Source organism: Panthera pardus, unplaced genomic scaffold (assembly GCF_024362965.1).
Source record: "Panthera pardus isolate Hobbes unplaced genomic scaffold, ASM2436296v1 HiC_scaffold_27, whole genome shotgun sequence".
Taxonomy (NCBI): Eukaryota; Metazoa; Chordata; class Mammalia; order Carnivora; family Felidae; genus Panthera; species Panthera pardus.
Window position 1 is genome coordinate 44244002 of NW_026526843.1, and position 15474 is coordinate 44259475.

At 38.0% G+C, this 15474-nt stretch overlaps 1 long non-coding RNA gene across 4 annotated transcripts; it reads right to left on the reverse strand.

Moving 5' to 3' along the window:
• Positions 1-233: 233 nt before the first annotated feature.
• LOC109256464 (uncharacterized) lies at positions 234-15455 on the reverse strand. 4 transcript variants are annotated; one of them, XR_008418188.1, is made up of 5 exons: positions 14818-15455; positions 11482-11705; positions 8665-8889; positions 2345-2459; positions 234-870 (listed from the first exon to the last, which is right to left on the reverse strand). It is a non-coding gene; the product is annotated as an uncharacterized LOC109256464 (long non-coding RNA). The 4 variants fall into 4 exon arrangements; XR_008418187.1 differs by lacking the exon at positions 14818-15455 and having other exon boundaries at positions 234-1376; positions 11482-11972; XR_008418186.1 differs by lacking the exon at positions 14818-15455 and having other exon boundaries at positions 234-1002; positions 11482-11971.
• Between the last annotated feature and the right edge of the window lie 19 nt (positions 15456-15474).

Genomic DNA, 15474 nt, shown 5'->3' on the forward strand with positions numbered 1-15474 from the left:
TAGCAGCATGCCTAAAAATATGACCTGTCCCAAGGTCACTTCATTAGAGAAATCTTAGAAAAACTATTTTCAGAGAGAAAATTTTCAATAAGAAATACATAAATATATTACTTGCATAATGAGAACTAAAAATATATAAAGCAGCCATGTGTTTTGTTTAAGGATGTATTCACATCCCTAGATAGTGGGTCTCTCTAGGGGTAACGCATTCAGAGTAACACGGAGGCATCTACTTTCTGTAATGTTTTACTTCATAACTTTGGTTATATACATGTTTGCCTATTGTAGTATTTACTATACATTTTTTAAAAGTCTGAAATATAACATATTTGACATGAATAAATTCTAAGGGCTTTATTTCTAATTAGCAAGTAACCCATAATCCATTTAGAAATGTAGAAAGTACATCCAAATGCTAGTGTGAATATATTCATAACCTTCAACCCCACCATGCACTATAAAAACTGTTATCATGGTAATGCATTTTCTCTAGTTACCATCTACACCCAAACTTCATGGCTGAAAGCTATACCCATGTATTAGCTCATAAGCCTGTAGGTCAGAAATCTAGCACAGCATGATCGTGTTCTCTCCTCAGGAGTTCACAAGGCTGGAATCAAGGTGTCCATGTAGGTTGGATTGAGGTCTTTGGAGATTCTGGGGCAAATCTGCTTCCAAGATTATTCTTGTTCCTCGTGAGCGTTGGACTACAGTCCCAATTTCCTTGATGGCTGTCAGCTAGGGGTGCTCTCAGATCCTAGAGGTGCTCTCCAATCTTACTCTAATTTCTTGCCACGTGGACTCGTCCATCTTTGACCCAGCAATAGTGAAGTTAATTTTTCTTGTGCCTTGAGTCTCTCATTTCCTCTTCTGTAAACAGTCAAGGAAAATTCTACGATTTTAAATAACTTGTTTGATTAGGTGAGGCCCACGTAGATACTATCCATTTTATCATATAACATAATTACAGAAGTGATATCTCTTCATATTCATTGGTTCCACCTACACTCAAAGGAGGAGAGAATTATCCAAGGATGAAGATCATTGGAGATTGTCTTAGAATTCTGCCTAGCACATGTAGTTTCAGACCAAAAACAAAACAAAACAAAACAAAAAAATCTCTCAACCTTCAACTAATGATATCCACGTTTAAACTGAATTTTCTGACCCAAATCTCAGACCACTGTTATAGAGCATCATTGTGTTAGGGCTGAGGTCAGCACAAGGGGAGTGATTTATCCAAGGTTCTATAGTTGGGGATGTGTCTTTGTCCTGATTCCAGTTTTCCGTCTAGTATCCATGTTATTTTGTTGTGTACTGTCTCTTCTGCCTGAGGATCAATGGGAACTTCCTCCAGTATCAAACTAGATGACAAACTAAAGGGACAGGAAAGCATATGCTTTAACAGGAAATGGTGTAGTGATATTTTTCTCTCTCCCCAACTTCTTCTGGAAACTCATCCCATAAACTCAGAACTGACATCAAAGCAAATACATTATGGGGACATATTTCAGCTCTTGCTACTACCTTTCCAGATGCTCTCTATGCCAATAATGTTCTTTGATTAGGCAAACATCATCTCCTCTCTGGGAGGAAGGAGGAAGGTGGGCCAAGACTAATATGTGTTGAAGTCCTACTACAGCTCATATGTATTTGACAGGTTTTCTCATTTGTTCCTCAAGACAGCATTGTGAGAAAGATATCATGGGTTCCCCATCACAGATAACCAAGTTCAGACTCATAGAGTCTAAGTTACCTCTCCAGATAAGTAACAGGATTGGATGAGGTTCTATCCCTTGCCCTCCCACAATATAACCAGCAGCTTCCCATTTAGAAAATATTAGATTTACTCTTCCCCAGTATTGTGCCCTCACGAGTATGTACTCAACAACCTCTCTTGTTGAGGAAGCTGAGGGTGATTAAATTCTGCTCCTTAGGGTAAGAAGTATAGCTATGGGGTCACAAGGATTAGCTGGTCCCTGATGTCCCTCCCATGGCCACTGATCCCACTCCATTGACATCAGGCTTGGCCATGTGACTGGATGTGGCCATTGAAATATAAGAGGAAATTGAATATGCCCCTTCCAAGAAGAAGTGTTAAGAACCACGGAAGGGTTCCACCAGTACTTTTTTTCCCTCTGCCTCAGAAATGCCACAGATTATTTACAAGGTTAGTTTAATTCACCTCATTTTCCAGTAACACTAGAATGTGAGAATTTAAATAACAGGAATGCTTGGGAATGGAAATTAAATAGCTTATACACAAATTTGGCCTTCTGGATGACCAATTCAAATCTCATGCTCTAAAACTGAGTCAGTAGTCAAGAGAAAGTACACATCTTACCCAACATCATGCAGAAAACAGTCAGTTGGGGACAAACAGTTCCTTCCTTTTGCTCCATTGCATTCTCCAGAGGATCCATCATCATTCTTTGTGCTTCTCTGGGAATTTGTCTTTACTGAGTGACTATATGAATGCAGATACCCAGTTAGTGGGCACCCCTGATGTTAACTATCCAAAAGGACCCTGAAGAGGTCAGTAAAGGTACATTGATTTTATTAAAATGAGATAACAAGTTTTCCCTTATCCCACCTCCACCAAACAATTCTACAACACAGAGGTGGCATTGACTCTTACACACAATGTGGGTCTGTGTGAATTTAATTTCCTTCATCACATTTTCAGCTCTTTAGGGCATATTTATGCTGCTTAGGATTATGTAGTTTAGGTTAAAGTCATGTCAGAAGCAGAAGCTAAGAAGTGGGATTGGAAAGGAAACTAACACTTCAATGTCCTGTTACTTGTTGGATATTGTGTTAGGAATGTTACATGCTGTTTCTCTAACTCCTTAAAGCTGTTCTAAAGTTAGGTGTCAGTATTCCTGTTATAGCTCATTCCTCCTCTAGGACATGCTCTACTAAGGGTCATAGGGGTTAAATACATTTTGCAAGGTTATATGCCTGGTAACAGGCAGCATGGTTATTCTAATCCAGGGTTGTTGTACTCCAAAGTTGGGTCCTACCATGAATCTATACATATAGGATGGGTAGTGACATTTACTTTACTCTAGGACAGGTTTTCTCAAACTCAGCACTACTGACATTGTGGCTCTTTGTTATGAAAGTTATTCTATGCATTGTGGGGTGTTTAGCAACTACCCACAAGATTTTAGTAGTACTCCCAGTTGTGACTACCAAAAATGTCTCCAGACATTTCTACGTGTCTCCTGATGTGGGAAGCAAAATCACCACCATTTGAAAACCACTGCTCTAGATATACATTTCTGACAGGCAGTTGAATACATAGGTCTGGAGTCTAGGAGAAAGTTCTCAGATGAATATATGTTTTGTGGGCTTCTGGCACCTGGCATGTAATAGATGTCCCATAAATATTTGTTAAATAAATGCAATTGGTTTATAGAATTTAGAGCCATCAATTCTTTTTCCATCTTTATATCAGTTCTACAAACTGAAGTAGAGTCATTCTTATAAACTTTATCAAAATCTGCATTTTCAACACAACTTATTAATGCTTAGGTTTTGCTTCCCTTCATAAAAGGAATGCATTTGTTTTTTGTTGTTGCTGTTTTTTAAGTTTTATTTATTTTTTAATATGAAATTTATTATCAAATTGGTTTCCATACAACACCCAGTGCTCATCCCAACAGGTGCCCTCCTCGGTACCCATCACCCACCCACCCCTCCCTCCCACCCCCCATCAACCCTCAGTTTGTTCTCAGTTTTTAAGAGTCTCTTATGTTTTGACTCCCTCCCTCTCTAACCTTTTTTTTCCTTCCCCTCCCCCATGGTCTTCTGTTAAGTTTCTCAGGATCCACATAAGAGTGAAAACATATGGTATCTGTCTTTCTCTGTATGACTTATTTCACTTAGCATAACACTCTCCAGTTCCATCCATGTTGCTACAAAAGGCCATATTTCATTCTTTCTCATTGCCACGTGTATTCCACTGTGTATATAAACCACAATTTCTTTATCCATTCATCAGTTGATGGGCATTTAGGCTCTTAAGGAATACATTTGAAATGGTAGAACATGTTGACACTGATTACACTACCACCAGGTATAGCCAGAACCAGAGTAGTTTCAACATCAAGATGGCTGAATAAAAAGTTAAGGTCCATTGTAGCTTACATTTCTATGCCAGATACCATACTAAGTACTTCAATGACATTGACATATTTGATTTTCACAAGAGCCCTTTAAGGTTTTTATCATCATTTATGTACCATAAATTCAAGGTACGGAGAGGTTAAGAAAGCTGTCAAGTGTTACAAGGCTAGTAGGTAGCAGAGGCAGAACCCTGCCCAGGATTGTGTGGTATCAAAGTCCACCGGTACTCACCATGAAGGTATCCTACCATGTAACAACAAATATCTCTAGAGCCCACACAAAGCCTGGAACTCAGTGAATTTTTGTTTAACTGAATTATAGTGATTTAAAGAAGAATACTAGTGAGCCTGAAGCATGACACTTAAAATTATTCCTCGGACTTACATGGAAATGTATTTCCCTTCTAGAAACTCAGTGTTTTTCTGGATGGAGATGGCTTTATTCTATGGCCAAAATACATCCAGTCTAGCTGGGTGGGAGAAAAGGCCTCTGACAGGAAAGGCCACATAGAGTGAGGTCACTAATATAAGGTCATCCCAGAGTAATCAAGTGCAGTCTGCCACCAGAACCCAAGAAGATCTGACTGGTACTGCAGGGTCCTGTCCAAAATACACAGAAATAGCTTTTTTGTTTGCTTATTGTTTTTTTAAAAATGTTTATTTATTTTTGAGAGAGAGGTAGAGAGCAAGCAGGGGGAGGGGCAGAGAGAGGAAGATAGAGTCCCAAGCAGACTCTGTACCATCAGCACAGAGCATGACACTGGGCTCAAACTCACAAACCAGGAGACCATGACCTAAGCCGAAACCAAGAGTCCAATGCTTAACCAATTGAGCCGCCAAGCACCCCCACAGAAATAATTTTTGATACTATGTAGTACCTCATCTTTCAAGTATTCAATGGACAAGTGCTCCTCTGAAGCTATCTACAGGGAAAAGGAAGGAAACATGACCACGTGGAACAAGAAAAAACAGGGTGATTATTTTCTTCCTTTTCCCCAGTTCCTCCAGGGGAATAAAGTAGAAAACAGTGGGTTTTCCAGGGTTCCTTCTCTTTGTCCCCTTTCCTACCCTTTTGCCCCCATGCTTTGAGATAATAGAGATATGTAAACAACAGTCAGGAATATGGGGTGCCTTGAGAGGGTCACAGAAAGATGGGAGGTGCCTGACAACCAGAATGCTAAATCAGGAAACACAAGCTCTCAGTCCCCATCTGTTTCCATTTGCCGGGTCATCACTCTACCACATAGCAATGAAGTGCACACATGACACAAATATCTATTTTCAAGAGAGGTTACGAGGGGTGAGGAGACTGATCCTTGAGAGGTAAACATCACAGAGTTACTATTTTGAGTCTGGCATTGGGACCCCTGGAGATCTGTCTTTCTTGCTCCAGTGTCCTGTCTAACACAGTATTAGGCTTTGATCTTGCCCATTCAGGAGCTCAAAGGAAACAGTCTTATTTAAAACAAGAGGGTAAGATAAGGGACTAAGAAAACACTGGGATGGAGTGGGTGGTGACTTCATTTCCTTACCCTAAATTCCATGTATGGTGTACATGACTCAATTGAATGAAAATGTTGTAATTGTCTTATTCCCTTCCCTCAACCCCATCAGAGCACTCATTCTACCACATAGAAATGACATGGACTCACAGTCAAAATAGAAACATGCATGTATTTTTCTTCTTTTCTCCATATTCTCCACATTATGCTGCCCCTCAAATATATTCACACCTGTAGTTCACAGTCTCCTGTCTCCTCCACTGCCAGTGGTATAAATCTCTGCCAGATTCCTGATTTTCAGCAGATCCACCCTCAGAAAATGAGTCCCTCTTCCTTTTCCCTTCCAGTGTACCATTCAGCTTCTGTATTCACTGGCCCACTAAGGCTAGAAGGGAAAGTGGTTAAGGCCCCAAGTCAGAAAGTGACTGCACCATCCCCACTGGACCACAGGAAGACATTGGGTGCTTCCTGATGAGCATTGTTCTGAATCTGGTGAGACAATCCAGAAGAGCAGGGAGGTGGAAGAATCCACCTTTGGGAGAAGGCTGTTTCTGGGAAAGAAGTGGAAATCACAAGTTCTGTTCAGTCCAGCAGTTTGAGACATGGAAAGAGTTAGTCATAGAGTAAGGTGATTCGTGGGGTAGATTGTTTTTTTCTAAAAGAATTAATTTAAGGTCTTTAAGATCCTAAAAGAATTAATTTAAGGCCTCCTGGAAAAGTGAGGGGAGTTGTCCTTATTGAGGGATGGGCAAAGGGCTTCTGAGAAATTACCCCCTGCTCCCTATGAATAGTTGGGGAAGAGGATGGAAAGAGGGCCCTTGGATGAAGTCTCTCCTGGAAGATCCTGGGGCAAGAGGAAACCCCATACACATCTGGACAGCATAATCTGCCCAAATCGAGTGTAAGAATTTGTGGTAAAAGCCCATAATGAGATACACATGTGGTAAAAGCAGTGGCTGGACACTTTTTTTAATGCTTATTTGTTTTTGAGAGAGCATGAGCAGGGGAGGGATAGAGAGAAAGGGACAGAGGATCTGAAGCAGGCTCTGTGCGGACAGCCGCAAGCCTGATGTGGGGCTTGAACTCACAAACTACCAGATCATGACCTGAGCTGAAGCTGAATGCTCAAACCAACTGAGTCACGCCAGTGGCTGGACACTTTTGATGAAAGCTGCAGTACTTCTCTTCCTTCCTGATGTGCTGGCAGAAAAGAATCATAACTCATTTCTCTTTGCAAAATGAGGAACATTGGGGTGCCTGGGTGGCTCAGTTGGTTAAGCATTTGATTTAGGCTCAGGTCATGATCTCACGGTTCCTGAGTTTGAGGCCCTCTCCTCCTTTGGTCTCTGTGCTGACAACTCAGAGCCTGGATCCTGCTTCGTATTCTGTCTCCCCCTCTCACTGCCCCTCCCCCATTCACGCTCTGTCTCTCTCTCAAAAATAATAAATAAAAACCATCCAGTGAACAAATATCCTAGGAAAACTAACAGTATCTCCTCCACCCAAGACTTAACTGTAAGCCCAGACTCTGAGACTAGGCCTGAATGCTAGGGTAATAATGGAGGTTTCAGAGTGAACACTATAAGCAGGTAATGAGCTGCCACACTGCCAGGCCAACAGACATTGAACTCCTCTAGTTAGACTTTCTTTAAACCTCTGGCCCAAGTCACTCATCACTGTGAATTTAGACTGAGTGAAAGGAGACAACAACCTGGAGGGCTTGTGGCTGTGGGGAGGCTCCTCTTCCAACACAAAATGATGAACTCTCTGATGTTGGCAAAGTGAAGAGAGCACTCTCTTTGAAAGACCCGTCCATCACAATGGGCGGTTGGTCAGATATGATTCCCTATCACTGTTTCATGTTGCAACTAATTCTCTCTTCTGCTCCTCATCACATTAGCATCACGCGTGGCCTTTCATATTTGGAAACAACTTCGGACAACTTAATTCAAGGAGATGCAGCCTCTCTAAGATGAAAGATTCTCAAACTCAGTTGTTATCTCCAGCCCTCAGAAGAAAAGAACAAAGAACATGCTACAAGGGAGAAGATTATATATTTCATTACCGTCACCTTTTGGTATTGAATAATAGCTGGTTCTGGATTTGCTCATAGAACCATAGATCTCCACGCCATTTTACATAAGAGCAGAAAACATAAAGGTACAGCAAATTTCTTTGTCTCTGCCTCTGCATATTTTTGTCATGATCTTCCTAAAAGTTTCTCATTTTGTACAGGTTTTGTAAGTAAGTTTTACAGTAAAAAGTAAGTAATAGAGTAAAATTATTTATACTGTGTGACAAAGATTGTGTTAAATGCTCTTCTTGCATCATCTAATCCTCACCACAAACCTATGAGGTAGGTATCACTTTTATGCCTACTTTACCAAAGAGTAAATGGAGGCTGCAGGGGTTTGTTCACAACACCAGCTAATTTTAAGTGGCAAGGCTGGGACTCATACCCAGGCCATATAACCCCTAGACACAAACTGCAATCCTTAGGATATTCCCTAGTGGACAGAGAATGTAACAGTCTTCTTTAGTCCTGGGTGTACAACTTGGGGACATGGGATGATTTCTTCAGTTGCCTCTACTTTCCCTTAGTTTAACATGAACTCCTTTGGGGCTATAGCCTGGTGCAGTGAACACAACCAAGCCTCTTAGCATTTCATAAGTAGCCTCATGACACTTACAGATAAGACTATACTCAATGGTAAAAGACTGAATGCTGTCTGTCTCTCTAAGATAGGGAGCAAGACAATGTCTGCTCTCTTAACTCTTATTCAACATAGTGTTGGAAGGTCTAGCCATTGCAGGAAGGCAAGAACATGAAATGAAAGGCATACAAATTGGAAAAGAAGAAATAGAGGAAGAAAGAAAACTGTCCCTATTTGCAGATGAGATGATTGCCTATGTAGAAAATCCCCAAAACCTACATTTTGTTATCTTTTAAATAACTCCCACAGGAACTTGCAAAGGAATGTGCCCCAAAGAACATCTTATAAAACTAATAAAATAAAACATCATTTGCCAACATGTAAAGGATTCCTCTGCTGTATACATTTCTCCAATAGATATTCAAGTTTGTTTTAAGAGGAAAATAAATCTGGGTTCCTGGGTGACAGAGTCGGTTAAGCGTCTGAGGTTAAGCATCTGAGTCTTGATTTCCGCTCAGGTCATGATCTCAGGTTCTCGTGAGGTCGAGCCCTGCATTGAACGTGGGATTCTCATTCTCTCCCTCTCTCTCTCTCTTCCTCCACCTGAATATAAATAAGTAAATTTAAAAAAAAGTTTAAATAAATAAAGAGGAAAATAAATCCAGTCATTATTTTTAAAACAAGTTAGGAGATATTATTTACCACATAATACCTATTCATTTTGAAAATGTGTATGGATCAAAAACATTGAAGGGAATCTGCTTGCCTTTTTTCTTTCCCATAAAGTATGCATTCATACAGCAAATGCCTATCTTCTCCCATTACTGAAAGGTGTGTTAATTTTCTACTGGATAGCTTTTCTCTGTGTTTTTACTTCTTCTTCAGAGTTTCTGCTTCCTCCTAATTTCAACTTTTTCATAAAAGATGGATTTACTATGACCTCTCAAGTCCTTAATATCAGAGACTACATTTTTTTTTTCCTTTGCTTCTTTCCTTTTTGGTTTCCAACATCAATTGCCTGATTTTGTCTATTATGCTCAGTTTTGTTCAGTTTGAGAGAAAATATTTCCTTTTAGGAGAAACAATGGGATTGGGACTTGCCACTACTAAAATATCTAGAAAAACCACATAATTTTTAAATTATATTTCAGAACATAGGTAACCATCTCCAGTTGTTCCAATGAAAATTTTAATAGATTTATTACTTGTTTTGTTAAGAGGCTGAGAGCACTGATTCTAGAGCCCAAGAGTTTTGGCTATCTCCAAGTTTTGCGACTTACTAAATGTACAATCAGGGAATTTGCTTCATCTCCATGTGCCTTAATTCCCTCCTATATAAAGTGGGGACATTAGTGGTATAGCCCTCACAGGTTCTTTGGAGGAATAAAGTGATTAGCACCTATAAACAGCTTAGAACACTCTCTGGAATATGGTGCACACTAAAAGTATGTTATGAGTATTGTTATTATTACCATTATTTTCTGCATATTCTGCATTAACATGATGGCATATATATTCAGAATTGTTTTAGTGGCAATAAGATAGAAGTGTAAAAAAAATTTAAAATAACAGACATCGAAGTAAATAACAAAAAAATCGTTTTAAATCACACAATCATTTTCAAAATATATCAGTGATGAATTCTTTTATGTCTTTTCTATTTGTATATGCACATTCCCATATATATTTATATACCTTTACTTACTTGATCAGATTACAACATCTGTAACATACACCGTTCTGCTCCTGACCAGGATAGAGTAACAGAGACTAGAATTACCTTCCAATCTGAAATAACTAAAAAGCTGGATAAAAATCTATGAACCAACTATTCTCAAGTCAGTGGACACTGAGCAACAAGATCTATGATCCCTGAGAGACTGGGAAGAAATGAGGTTATTCTTATGATTGCTCCAGCCTACTTCCTAGAGAAAGTTTTCAGGCCACAGTGCAAGCAGTGAGAATCCAGGGAGAGCCCAGGGGTATTCCATAGATTAGGAGAAGAAATTAGGACCTAGGGAGGCCAAGGCAGCTAGAGTTTTCAGGTAAGAGTACCAAAAAGAAAAGAGCTCATAGAGAAAGAATTTTGATGACCTGAAGAGGGTCCTCTTTGAATAATTATCTGAATAGTCTATGGCCATACTACCCAGAGCACACCTGATCTCATATGAATAATTATCTGAGTACTGAGTACTGATCATTAAATGCTTGTGAGGAAACTACCTCAAACCAAGAAAATAACACCACAAAAGGATTAAAGGGAACAATTTAAGTTTACACATGTTTAGGAATAGTGTATGTTCCTAATAGCTAGACTTGAAGACCTCATAATTCATGGGATATCAGAGAGAGTACTCAGGAGGATTTTTCCTCATTAGTGGAGTACAATTAACCCTAAACTAAACACTACTATGGTCCAGCCTTACAAAGATTAAAATCAAGAACCTAAAATATCAAACTGTTTACATGTAACTTAACTGTGTCCCAGAATAAAAACCAATATATTTACAGGGATCCCAAAATATCTAGCACTCAAAAGTTAAAATTAACAATGTGTGGCATCTAAACAACAATTATGAGGCCTGCAAAGAAGCAGGAAAATCTAACCCACCATGAGGATAAAAATCAATCAAAACTGACCAAGATATGAAAAAGATGGTAGAATTAGAGAAGGACATTAAAACAAACATTATAACTGCATTGCATACATTCAAGAAGCTGAAGGAAAGACTGAACATGTTTAGTAGAGACATGGAATATAAAAAATTTGAGATACCCAAATTGAACACCTAGAGATAACAATTACAATGTCTGAAATGAAAAACATGTTAGACAGGGTTAATGGCATATTAGACATGACAGAAGAAAAGAGTAGTGAACATGAAGACATAGCAATAGAAATAATTTAAAATGAAATACACAGGGGAAAAAAGACTGAAAAAATGAAGAGGGGATTACCAAGTTGTTGGACAACAATATTAATGATTACTTTAAATGGAAATGGTCTAAGCCCTCTAATCACATGACAGAAATCATCAGAATAGATAAAAATCAAGACTCAGCCCCTAATATCTAAATATCATGGAGAAAAAAGGGCTGGCTGCACACAAAACCACAAACAAACACTGGAAAAAAGGCCTCTTTGCTAAAAATATAAACATACCATAGTCCAAGAATAACCAAAATAGTACCTACATAAACTAGTGCTCTAAATCAGGTAGAAGGTCTTCATGCAAACCTCTGTAGTAGACAAACTGGAACACTGGCACATTTAGGTGTCCAGAGAAATCTGTAGTGATGTGGTAGGTGGGGCAGGGGATTGGTTCACCACAGCAGAGGAATGAAGTTGGCTTGTGGCATAGTTTGTATGCTACTTCCAACAACTGAGGGGAATCTGAAGGCCTTTTATCCTGCATGTGCTGATGAACATAAACAATTAAAACACAGCTTACATGTTCTTTGCCTCTTTTAGTTCTCACAGCAGCCCTGGAAATTATCTCCATTTTACCAATGAATAGAGTAAAATGAACTGAAGCATTGTCATGATAATAGCTACTAAGTTTATATTACTAGCTAAATAATTCCAAAGTAATTTGAAATTTATTGTTTGTTTTTTCAACAAGTTTTCATAAAGTTCTTCACTGTTTTTGACACATTTAGTTTGTTTCCTCTTTTAAAAATCAAACTTTAATATAAAAGGAAATTAAGTAATACTTATGAAATTAGGAGAAATACATAAAAAATCTAAAATTAATTTATACTCATGTGAGCTCAGTAAAGGAAACAGGGTGTTGAAAATAAGATTAAAATTTTTTCTTAAGGGGGAGCCTGGGTGGCCCAGCCAGTTGAGCATATGACTTTTGATTTTGGCTCAGGTCATGATCTCACAGTTGTGAGATTGACCCCTGCGTGGGGGCTCCACAGTGGGCATGAAGACTGCTTGAGAATCTCTCTCCCTTTGCCTCTGCTTCTCCCCCACTCATACTCCTTCCCTCTAAATTTTTTTTCTTAATACATATTTTCTTCTGTTCCAAAGCAACAACAACAAATGCCACTTTAGCATGCATAATTTACAATTAAACACAATAAAGTTCTTTTCATTTGTGCAAAAATGATTATTTTTAATTGTCATATATCTGAGGATTTCTCTCTTCATATGAAATTCACTAAATAAAAAATATTTTCTGTCAGCTTCTAAGAGTAAATCTCTAAACAGGAAATAATTGAATTGATAGGGATGCCTATACATATTTGCTTATGTAGATTTATATCACTTAGAAAGCATTACAACTGATCACACATGAGATAGCAACTACATTACATGCAATCTGCTTAAAAATTTTAAAATGGAGTATTTCTAATCAAAATCAGCATGTTTATTACATGATATATGTGATGTCAGGAAAGGTGACAGAAAACAGACATGGTATTTTGCCCATTTCATTCATGTAATCTAGTCCTTTTTCTACTTATGAGACTTAAGTTTCATAAACAAATAATTCTGTTCAGTTTTATTAAATGTATTCACTTAATGGTCCCAATCTGCCAACTGAGAATTGACCTTAGAAAACATGAAGACTTATTTTCACAGTTTTAAAAAACAAGAGTTAATTGAAAGTTGTTCAAATGTGATCCAATTAGTTTTGATGAGAGAAGATTAAAAAAATAAACATAACAAACTAAATGTGTTTCATTGGAGGGTTTTGAAAAAGGAAGTATTCCTCCTAAGAGGCTGAGCCTGGCTTTATCATGACTAAATATAATAGTAAAAAAAAAATTACAAGTATTTTCTTTGGACAATTGACTTATGGTTTTGTTTATATTCTTCCTTATATTTTCTGCATTATCCAAATATGTATAATAACCTTGTATTACAAAAATAATTATGGAAGTATTACACTTTTAAATGTTCCACATAGAAATTTTTAAAACGTGAGGGTGTAAAGGAATAAACCACCCACAAGGGCGCCTGGGTGGCTCAGTTGGTTAGGCATCCAACTTTGGCTCAGGTCAGGATCTACCTGTTTGTGAGTTCAGCCCACGTCCAGCTCTGTGCTAACAGCTCAGAGCCTGGAGCCTGCTTCAGATTCTGTGTCTCCTCCTCTCTTCGCCCCTCCCATGCTCATGCTCTGTCTCTGTCTCTCAATAATAAATAAATGTTAATAAATAAATAAATAAATAAATAAATCACCCACAAAGACCTAATAATTGTTGCTACATATTATTTTAGGTAAATTACAGTTGTTAAGAAATTTAATATTAATTAATAAAAGCATAAATGATTGTTATTGAATATTTACTGTACCAGGTACTGTACTAGAAACTGAGCTCCAGGGTGATTAAAACAAAATCATTGGTGTAAAAGGGTACAGGCTTGCATAGAAATGATAATGCCTAACTTATTTAATTAATAATTATTACATAATTATTAATAATAGATTCATGATAATGCATTAGCTTTATAAGATATTTGGAAAGATAAAAAGCAGTATTGGTTTATAAATATATATTGATGGTTTAATGCAATCTAATTTTAGAAATACTATATTTTGGAAAGGCATATTCATTGTATTATCAAATAAGCAAGGTAATTGAGATGATACTGTAAAATGGTGTAATTACCATTATGCCTATGTTGTCATAACTCAGATGCATCAGAATCACCTCAGGAACTGTCACAACAGTAGTTCCTGATCAGGTGATTCAAGAGATGATAAGGGGAAGGGGGTTAAAAGTGGGAAGGGTATGCAAGTGTCACCATTTTTAACAATTTCCCTAGGTAATTATGATGCAAATAAGGGATCTGTGTTTACATAAGCACTGATACATTCCGGGTCTAAAAAAAAAAATAGATTTTGGGTTAGAGACTTTTCTTGCCATGTTCCTTTGGAAATTAAAATACTTTCCAAATAAACAGTTACTTGCCTTAGGACATTTTATTAAGGACAGTCAGGAACAATATTAAGCTGGGTTCCTAATTCCATTATAGTTAATTAACCAATGAAAACGATTATTAATTGAATATCTACTATGTCAGGCACTACACTAGAAACTAAGCTCCAAGATGATTAAGACAAAATTAGTCACAAGAAGGGCATACACTCACATAAAAATTATGCCAAATATTTAACATAGTTTTTAAGAATTTACAAAGCAATTTCATTTTTCCAGTGTGGAAGGGATATAAACGGAAGTGTGTTTTAGCTTTAAAATGTGTCCCCCTAATGTGATTTAGAGGTCTTCTGGGTAAGTCTGTTAAACTGTTTGAGTTGGCCTTCCCAAGCTCTCTTTTGAGAAAATCCCCATGAAGGGTAGAAACACAGGCAAAACAAAGCTTTTGATCTGTTTTGGAGGTTTGAAGCAGTGCAATTCTGGACACACTGTGGTGAGACATCTAGATAGGTCTCCTGAGGTAGGCCCTAGTTTATTCATGTCTGAGTCATTGGAAGAGGAAGATCATGAAAATAATACCAAAAAGGGCTATTTTGTTAAGAACCAACAAAAGACCATGAACCATGGAATCATACTCACTTGGATAAATATAACTTTAAAGTGGGGAGAAAGACATTCTCCAGACTTTTATAGGAGTCAAGAGGGCAGGGATTAGCAGCACACTGGGGACTGGAGAGAAATCAGTGGGATTCCGTTACCTTGAGGACACACATCAGCAACAGAAACAGAATCAGGACCCAGCAGGAGGGAAAGTACACCCAACAGGAATGGAAGTGATCAGGGGAACAGTATTGCAAATATCAGAGGAATGACAAGGTGGAAGCCACCTATTTTTGCCCTCTGGACTTGTGAGCACAGGTGAAAACTCCCTTTAGTCCTTCCCAAGTACCAGATCGAGTTCCATAGGAGCAGCCCACGTTTCACACCTCATCTATTCCACTCAACAGCCCTGTAAGGCAAGCATTATTCCCCATTCCACAGAAAACTGACTCTTTAAAGGAATACATGTGTAATAAAGAGAGGCTTTATACTTACAGGTAAAACTGAAAAATACTTAGAGTTTACTTTAAGGTTTGTTGAACCAGTATTACATACCTGTACTACATTCAGACTCATTGAAAAACTGTTTTCACTTCTAAAACTCCAGGTAATAAAAGGAAAAAAGTCATATATTACCCAACTACAGAGAAATGTGACCCAATTAACACCATGGGACATCTGATTTGTTTTTTTGTA